Genomic DNA, 9,568 nt, shown 5'->3' on the forward strand with positions numbered 1-9,568 from the left:
AGTATTTGATGGTATTTTTGCTGAGGAATTCCCAGTTTTGATTAAATTCATACTTCTTCAGATTTGGGAAGTCCAACAAATAAATCAACATCTAGACCCACTGGGCTGAGTTCTAAAGGAAAATGAAGTCTAGGACCTAAAAAAGTGGGAAGTCAGACTAAGAAATCTTTATGAAACAAACCACAAAAAATAGAGGGTATTAAAAAGAGAAGATATTACCTACAAAGGTGCAGCAATGTCTGACAGCTACCTGACACCAAAAAAGGAAACCAGAAAACAGTGGAATAATATGTATGGAGAGAAAGCTGTCAATTTAGAGTTCTGTACCCCCGCCCCCTCCAAAAAAAAAAAAAAAAAAAAATCAAGGAAAAGGGCAAAGTAAAGACATTTCGGATAAAAAACTGAGAACTTGCTACCAACATATCGTCATTAAAGGAACTCCTGAATGTTTATTTTAGAAAAAAAGGAAACAAGATCAGAGCAGCAGCCAGATTTCAGATTTGTCAGAAAAAGACTTCAAAGTAGCAATTATAAATATGTTCACAGAACTAAAGGGAACCACGATTAAAGAGGTAAAGAAGATATGATAAAGGAATATCAAATAGGATCTCAATAGAAACTAAAAAGAGAACCAAATGCACTTAATAGAGTTGAAAAATACAATAATTGAAATACAAAATTCACTAGAGGCTATTAACAGTAGATTTGAACTGCCAGAAGAACAAATAAGTGAACTTGAAAATAAATTGATAGTGATTATTCAAGCTGAAGAACACAGAATAAAGAATGAAGAAAAAGGAACAGCCTCGGACAAAGGTAGGACATCATTAAGTGCATCAGTATGCATAACGAAAGTATCAGAAGGAAAGAAGATAAAACATTTGAAGACATAATGACTGAAAGCTTCCCAAGTTTATTGAAAAAATAACCTACACACAGGAAGTTAAACCCCAAGTGGGATCAAGACAAACAGATACGTCATAGTGAAAATGCTGAAAGTCAGTAACGAGGAGGAAATCTTGAAAACAGCAAAAGAAAAATACAAGGGAACTCCAATAAGATTAACAGCTGGCCTCTCAGTAGAAATGATGGAGGCCAGAAGGGAGAGATGTATCAAGTGCTCAAAGAAAAAAAAAAAAAACTGTCAGCCAAGAATTCTATATCCAGCAAAGCTATCCTTAAAAGATAAACATAAAGGTTTGCCAGATAAAACTGAGACTATGTTGCTAGCAGATCCATTATACAAGAAATACAAAAAGAAGTTCTTCAGGCTGAAAGCAAGTGACTCCATATCCTAGCTTGAATCCACACTGGTAAAGGTAATTATGTAATTACATAAGACCATTGATCCCAGTTGGGGCTTATTGAGCTTCCTGAATGTATAGATCATTGTTGTTCAATAAATATGGGAAGATTTCAGTCATTTCTTCAAACGTTTTCTCCTTAACTGATTTAAATTGCAGTTGTAAAACATTATATGTATAATATGTTGGGCCTATAATATATAAAAATGGAATATATGTGTAATGTATTTGCCAATAACAAAAGAGGTGAATGAGAGCAAAGTTGTACTGGGCTAAGAAAATGACTATAGATGGTAAAGTAATAATTATAACTGTTTGTAGTATTGATAAATGTGACATGTGTGACAATACTGCCAGAAAAAGAGAAGGGAATACAGCTATATGAGAGTTAACATTTCTAGGTATCACTAGAATTAAGCTAGCATAAATCTGAAGCTAGTTGTTATTAAGTTAGAATCAACACTAAAAAAGTCAAAAAAATCATTAAAATGTTAAAATGCTACATTAGAAAATACCCATTTTATGCAAAAGAAAGGAAAAATAGAGGAACACAAATACATGAGACCTAGAAAACAAAAAGTAAAATGGCAGACACAAATCCAACTATATTAATAACATTTAATATGAATTGATTTAAAAAAATTTTTATGAATTGATTAAACAATCAAAAGGCAGAGATTATCAGACAGGATTAAAGAATCATAATCCAACTATGCTGACTACAGGAGACACACTTTGGATTCAAACATACAAATAGATCAAAAAGAAAAGAATAGAAAAATATCATGTGTAGTGAGTTTGAGGGAATTTGGGCTGATCAAGGAAAAAGATCATAAGATAGCGTTGCACAACAGGCTACTGGGGCAAAGCATTGACAGGCACATGCAGGAAATCTTCCAGAGGCAAGCAATATGGAGGGCACCAGAAGGGAGGAAGGGAGGAGGGTGTGAAAAACCCTGGGGAAGAGGAAAAGGCCTTGGACAATGGCTTCCTGCAGCAAAATGGGGAATCACTGGACCAGAGAACTTTGAAGATTGCAGCACCTTAACCCATCGCCACCCAGTCAATTCTGACTCAAAGCAACCCTGTAGACAGAGAACTCCATAGGGTTTCCAAGGCTGCAAATCTTCATGGGAGCAGACTGCCACCCAAGGAGTGGCTGGTGCATTCAAACCACTGACCTTTCAGTTAGCCAAGTGCTTAACCACTGCACCACCTTATAACTGCAGGATTTTATGTAGGACCAATAGATGGGTACAGTTTTACAGGGTATGTAAAGCAGGCAGGCTCTTAAGTGGCTAAAAATCTTATTTGGGCTGTTTTAAAAACAACTGGATATGTACAAATTTAAGTTTGACGCCAGCAAGAGTTTTGGGCTAAGGGCTCAGCTTGCTATCAAGAAGTAAACAACTTGGGGCCAATACACAGAGACCATTTTTCCAAGTAGTACTTGGGTTATTGTTGGTTGCCATTGAGTTGATTCTGACTTATGGTGACCCTATGTGTACAGAGTAGAACAGCACTCCATAGGGTTTTCAAGGCTGAGACTTTTCAGAAACAAATTGCCAGCCTTACTTCTCAGGTGCCTCTGGGTGAATCTGAAGTGCCAACCTTTCAGTTAGTAGTCCAGCACTTAACCATTTGTGGCACACTCAGGGATTCCTTAGAAGCCATTTTTGACTCATTTATACAACATCATGCTGAAACAGCAACCACAATAAAGCTGGAGTGGCCATACTGATATAAAACATAATAGACTTCAAAACAAAAGCATTAGTAGAGAGAACATTTTATAATGATAATGCGCCCAATAACAGACCACCAAAATACACAAAGCCAAAACTGATCGAAATGAAGGGAGGCTCAGACAGTTCAACAATAATATACTTGGGAGACTTCAATACTTCACTTCCAGTAATGGATAGAACAGCCAGATGGAAGATCAACAAGGAAATAGAAGACTTGAACAATACTGTAAACCAACAGACATCTAAAGAACACTCCACCCAACAGGACATTCTCAGGTGCATGCAGAACATTTCCCAGAATAGACCATATTCTAGGACATAAAACAAGCCTCATTAAAATTTAAATGATAGATATAGTGAAAAGTTCATTCTCTTACCACACAAATGAAATTTAAGCATGAATAACAGAAAAAATCTTGGGAAACTCACATGTATGTGGAAATTAGACACCACAGTCCTGAATAACCAATGAGTCGAAGGAGAAATCAAAAGGTAAATGAGAAGATATTTTGAGAGGAAGGAATGTAGACACAACATACCAAAACTTAAGAGATGGAGCTAAAGGAGAGCTTAGAGAGGGGAATTCATAGCTGGAAATGCCTATGTTAAGAAAGATGGAATCTCAACTCAATAACCTAAACTTTCAGTCTAAGACACTGGAAAAAAGAGCAAATTATATTTAAAGCAATAAAAAGAGGAAATTATGAAGATTAGAGCAGAAATCAATAAAATCGAAAAAAACCCAAAAAAACAAAATAAAAAATCCATTGCCTTTGAGTCAATTCCAACTCATAATGACCCTACAGGACAGAGTAGAACTGGCCCACAGAATTTGCAAGGAGCGCCTGGTGGATTCGAACTGCCGACCTTTTGGTTAGCAGCTGTAGCACTTAACCATGACGCCACCAGGGTTTCCATCAATAAAATAGGGAAGAGAAAAACAATAAAGAAAATCAGTGAAACCAAAAGCTGGTTCTTTGACAATATCGATAATTCACTACATTAATCATAGTTATAAAGGCAGTAAAAAAAAATTAAAATTCAATACCTGTCCATGATTTAAAAGCCAACAAAAGAATCTCTTAGTAAACTAGGAATGAAAGAGAACTTTAACCTGTTAGGATATCTACAGAAAACATATTTAGTGGTGAAATCTTAAAAGCATTCCATTTAAAATCAGGAATAAGACAAGGAAATAGTCTAACACTATTATTCACAATTTTAATGGTTGGCCTAGTCGGAAACCCTGGTGGCGTAATGCTTAAGTGCTACGGCTGCTAACCAAAAGGTCAGCAGTTCGAATCCACCAGGAGCTCCTTGGAAACCCTGTGGGGCAGTTCTACTCTGTCCTGTAGGGTCTCAATGAGTCAGAATTGACTCGATGGCAGTGGGTTTGGTTTTTTGGTTTTGGGTCCTAGTCAGTACATGTGAAAAAAAAAATGTAGATGGATTAGAGAATAAGAAAGAAAGCTGTCATCATGGTGGATGTTAGGAGAATAGGCAGAAAACCTAAAAATCTACCAAGTATTGAAGTAAATGAGTTTAGCAATGTTGATGGACAGGAGGTCAATATAGAAAAGCCAATTGTGTTTTTTACACCAGCAATAAGCAGGTAATATATATATATTTTTTTCTTCTGGTAACCACAGACTAGGTAATTTGGACCCACAATCTTTCTGAGCACAGCTTGAGAACAACAATGTGTGTGTGTGTATGTGTGTGTGTGTATGTGTGTGTGTGTGTGTTTATACATACATTGTTTGGAGGTACCAGACAGCTAATAACTTGGTGAAGAATGACTAGGCCAGGAGCAGGAGAAAACAGAAGCAGCCCAAGACAGAGGAGAGCCTAGTGTTTGGGACCATTTTTCTCCTGGGAGCACTTGCTGATTCCAAAAGGGGAAATTGAGAGACTGAGTGGCTCTTTTGGAAGCTTCTCAAAGTTGGAGGAAATAGTCTATGAGTCCAGGGAAGAGGGGTGGGGCTTGTAAATCCCTTTTGAATCAAGAGCACAAAGAATTGCACCTTAGAAATGAGATTGAATCACTTCCAAGTTTTTCAGTCTCTGAGATTAAATAGGTCCTGTTCTTCCAGGCACCTGGCAGAAGAAACTGTAAATCCTTATTAGAAGAATATATCCTGGTTCTCAAATTATTTTTACAAATAATTTTACAAGTAGTTTCTGGCACGGGATAAATAATAACCATGCACAAGAGGAGAAAAGACAACATGACTATATCCATTAGAAATAATAGACAATATAAACAGATCACAGGAGCACCAAATATTTGCATTTATCAGACACAGATGTTTAAATAATTTTACTTTAATGTTCATAAAGATAAAAGACTGGATTAAGAACTTGGCAGAGAACTGGAAATTATTTTTAAAAAGCAAATGTAAAATTCTAGAATTGAAAAAGATAATAACCACAATTTGGAACTCATTGGGGTGGATTTAACCACAACTGGACACATTTGAAGAGAAAATTTGTGAACTGGAATATATCAGAACAAAACACTCAGAATAATGCATTAAGAGATAGAAGTATGGGAGGCGGAGCCAAGATGGCAGAATAGACAGATGCATCCATTGAGCCCTCTTTACAACAAAGACCCGAAAAAACAAGTGAAACGAGTATATTCGTGACAAGCTGGGAGCCCTGAGCATCAAAGACAAGCTTAGACAACGAACTGAGAGGGAGGGGGAGGAAGAGGCCATTCAGAAGTGGAGAGGAGTTACCGGATCTGAATTGCAGGGAACCCTCAGGCACCGTTCCCGAGCAGACGCAGCGGCGGCGGAGGGCTGGTACTAGCGTTCAGCTGCAGTTTCCTTAGGGAGAAGCAGCCAGACGCACAGCCTACTCACACCTCCGGAACCTGAGGAGAAGGGTGCTCTCAGCAAAAGCTAAGTACTTGCATATATTTTACCGCACACCCCCACCCCCAAGCCGGCTTCAGCGGCTGAATCCCTGGGCCCGAGATAGACCCTGGTGAGCACCTAGAGCCATGCTCCTGGCCTTGGGGAAGGAAAATATTTGCAACTGGGGGGAAAAGACAATTTGCTAGCTCCATTAACCAGGGGAGCTCAGGACAGAAGCAGCTCCTGTCCAGGCATAAACCATCCATGGACCTTGAGCACCTTTCCCTTCTGCATGGACCTGTGTGGGCCTATTTTGGGAGAATAGGCCCTTGTTGGCAAACTCCAGCCATTTCAGCTGTGTGGTGGAGAGGTGGGTGTTTGATGTTTGACATTGTTTTGCCTGTTAAACAAGGTCCTCACCTACCCACATCAGGGACGTAAGGACTGGTAGTTCCACTCGGGTCACCCAGCCACCCGCGACAGGAGTCCAAAGATAACTGGTACCTCCCAGTCCTTACAACCCAAAACTTTGGGTGCCAATGGTCCCTCTGCAGAGCCACCCACCAGCACACTCTAGGGAACAGAGATGCATTTTCCTCAGAGACAGTTGGGGGTCGGTTCTCAACCCCCTGCCTTGTTCACAGCATAACCCCCTGCTGCAATCAGATACCAGTATATACACCAATCACCCCGCCCCTCTAAGACTGTAGGACAGAACCTGTACCACACACTTGATGGTCGGCTACCTGGAAACCTGAGCTGAATTCATACAAGAAAACTGAATGGACTCTTAGACTGCTATACCTGATAACAGCTCTAGGCAGCTGAGGACAGGACACCAGAGCTCCAAAGGTGAAAATAATTAAGCTAGCTCACTCAAGCAACCCATAGGGGTATACCAAAACAAAACAATGCAAGCAGCTCTGACACAGTAAGCGAGCATAAACTAATACAATACCTTATAGATGGCTCGGAGACAACAGTCAACATCAAGTCACATAAAGAAACAGACCATGATCACCTCAGTGGGCTCTCAAAGAATCCAGGGATCTTCTAGATGAAAGTGCATTCCTGGAATTACCAGATGCAGAATACAAAAGTTTAATATACAGAACCCTTCAAGACATCAGGAATGAAATGAGGCAATACGCAGAACAAGCCAAGGAACATGCAGATAAAGCAACTGAAGAAATTAGAAAGATTATTCAGGAACATAATGAAAAGTTTAATAAGCTGGAAAAATCCATAGACAGCAATCAGAATTCAGAAGATTAACAATAAAATTACAGAATTAGACAACTCAATGGAAAGTCAGAGGAGCAGAATTGAGCAAGTAGAAGGTAGAATTTCTGAACTCGAAGATAAATCACTTGGCACTAATATATTTGAAGAAAAATCAGATAAAAGAATTAAAAAAAATGAAGACACCCTAAGAATCATGTGGAACCCTATCAAGGCAAATAACCTACGAGTGACTGGAGTACCAGAATAGGGAGGGATAACAGAAAATACAGAGAAAATTGTTGAACATTTGTTGGCAGAAAACTTCCCTGATATCATGAAAGATGAGAAGATATCTATCCAAGATGCTCATTGAACTCCACATAAGGTAGATCTTAAAGTCACCAAGACATATTATAATCAAACTTGCCAAAACCAAAGATAAAGAGACAATTATAAGAGCAGTGAGGGATAAAAGAAAAGTTATCTACAAAGGAGAGCCAATAAGAATAAGCTCAGACTACTCTGCAGAAACCATGCAGGCAAGAAGGCGATGGGATGGCATATTTAAAAAATTGAAGGAAAAAAAATTGCCTGCCAAGAATCATATATCCATCAAAACTGTTTCTTAAATATGAAGGTGAAATTAAGACACTTCCAGATAAACACAAGTAGAGGGAATTCATAAAAACCAAACCAAAACTACAAGAAATACAGAAAATCAATAATATCAGGTATCAACCCAAGACTAGAACACTGGGCAGAGCAACCAGAAGTCAACCCAGGCAGGGAAATCCAAAAAAAAAAAAAAAAGCAGGATTAAAAAAAAAAAAAGCCCAACACAGGGTAACGACGATGGTATTATATAAAAGAAGACAACATTAAAATAATAAAGAGGGACTAAGAAATGTAATCATACACCTTCCATACGGAGAGGAAGATACGGCGATACAAAGAAATAAAAGTTTTAAATTTAGAAAAATAGGGGTAAATAATAAGGTAACCACAAAGGAGACAAACTATCCTACTCATCAAAATAAAATACAAGGGAAAAATACAGACTTAGCAGAAACAAAATCAACAACAACAAATATGAGGAAAAGATAATATATAAAGAAAATCTACTCAGCACATAAAATCAAGTGGGAAAAAGAAACTGTCAACACACAAAAAAAGACATCAAAATGATAGCACTAAATTCATACCTATCCATAATTACCCTGAATGTAAATGGACTAAATGCACCAATAAAGAGACAGTGGCAGAATAGATTACAAAACAAGATCCATCTATATGCTGCCTACAAGAGACACACCTTAGACTTAGAGACACAAACAAGCTAAAACTCAAAGGATGGAAAAAACTACATCAAGCAAACAACAATCAAAAAAGAGCAGGAGTGGTAATATTAGTTTCTGACAAAATAGACTTTAAAGTTAAATCCATCAGAAAGGATAAGGAAGGACACTATATAATGATTAAAGGGAAAATATACCAAGAAGATATAACCATATTAAATATTTACGCACCCAATGACAGGGCTGCAAAATACATAAAACAAACTCTATCAGCTTGAAAAGTAAGATAGACAGCTCCACAATAATAGTAGGAGACTTCAACACACCACTTTCAGTGAAGGACAGGACATCCAGAAAGAAGCTCAATAAAGACAAGGAAGATCTAAATGCCACAATCAACCAACTTGACCTCTTAGACATATACAGAACACTCCACCCAACAGCAAACAACTATACTTTCTTTTCTAGTGCACATGGAACATCCTCTAGAATAGACCACATATTAGGTCATAAAGCAAGCCTTAGCAGAATCCAAAACATTGAAACAGTACAAAGCATCTTCTCTGATCATAAGGCCATAAAAGTGGAAATCAATAACAGGAAAAGCAGGGAAAAGAAATCAAATACTTAGAAACTGAACAATACCCTGCTCAAAAAAGACTGGATTATAGAAGACATTAAGGAGGGAATAAAGAAATTCGTAAAATCCAATGAGAATGAAAACACTTCCTATCAGAACCTTTGGGACACAGCAAAAGCAGTGCTCAGAGGTCAATTTATATCAATAAATGCACACATCCAAAAAGAAGAAAGGGCCAAAATCAAAGAATTATCCCTACAACTTGAACAAATAGAGAGCAACAAAAGAAACCCACAGGCACCAGAAGAAAACAAATAATAAAAATTAGAGCTGAACTAAATGAAATAGAAAACAGAAAAACAATTGAAGGAATTAACAAGACCAAAAGCTGCTTTGTTGAAAAAATCAACGGAATTGATAAACCACTGGCCAAACTGACAAAAGAAAAACAGGAAAGGAAGCAAATAACCCAAATAAGAAATGAGATGGGCGATATTACAACAGACCCAACTGAAATCAAAAGAATCATATCAGATTACTATGAAAAATTGTACTC

Source organism: Elephas maximus, chromosome 3 (assembly GCF_024166365.1).
Source record: "Elephas maximus indicus isolate mEleMax1 chromosome 3, mEleMax1 primary haplotype, whole genome shotgun sequence".
Classification (NCBI taxonomy): domain Eukaryota; kingdom Metazoa; phylum Chordata; class Mammalia; order Proboscidea; family Elephantidae; genus Elephas; species Elephas maximus.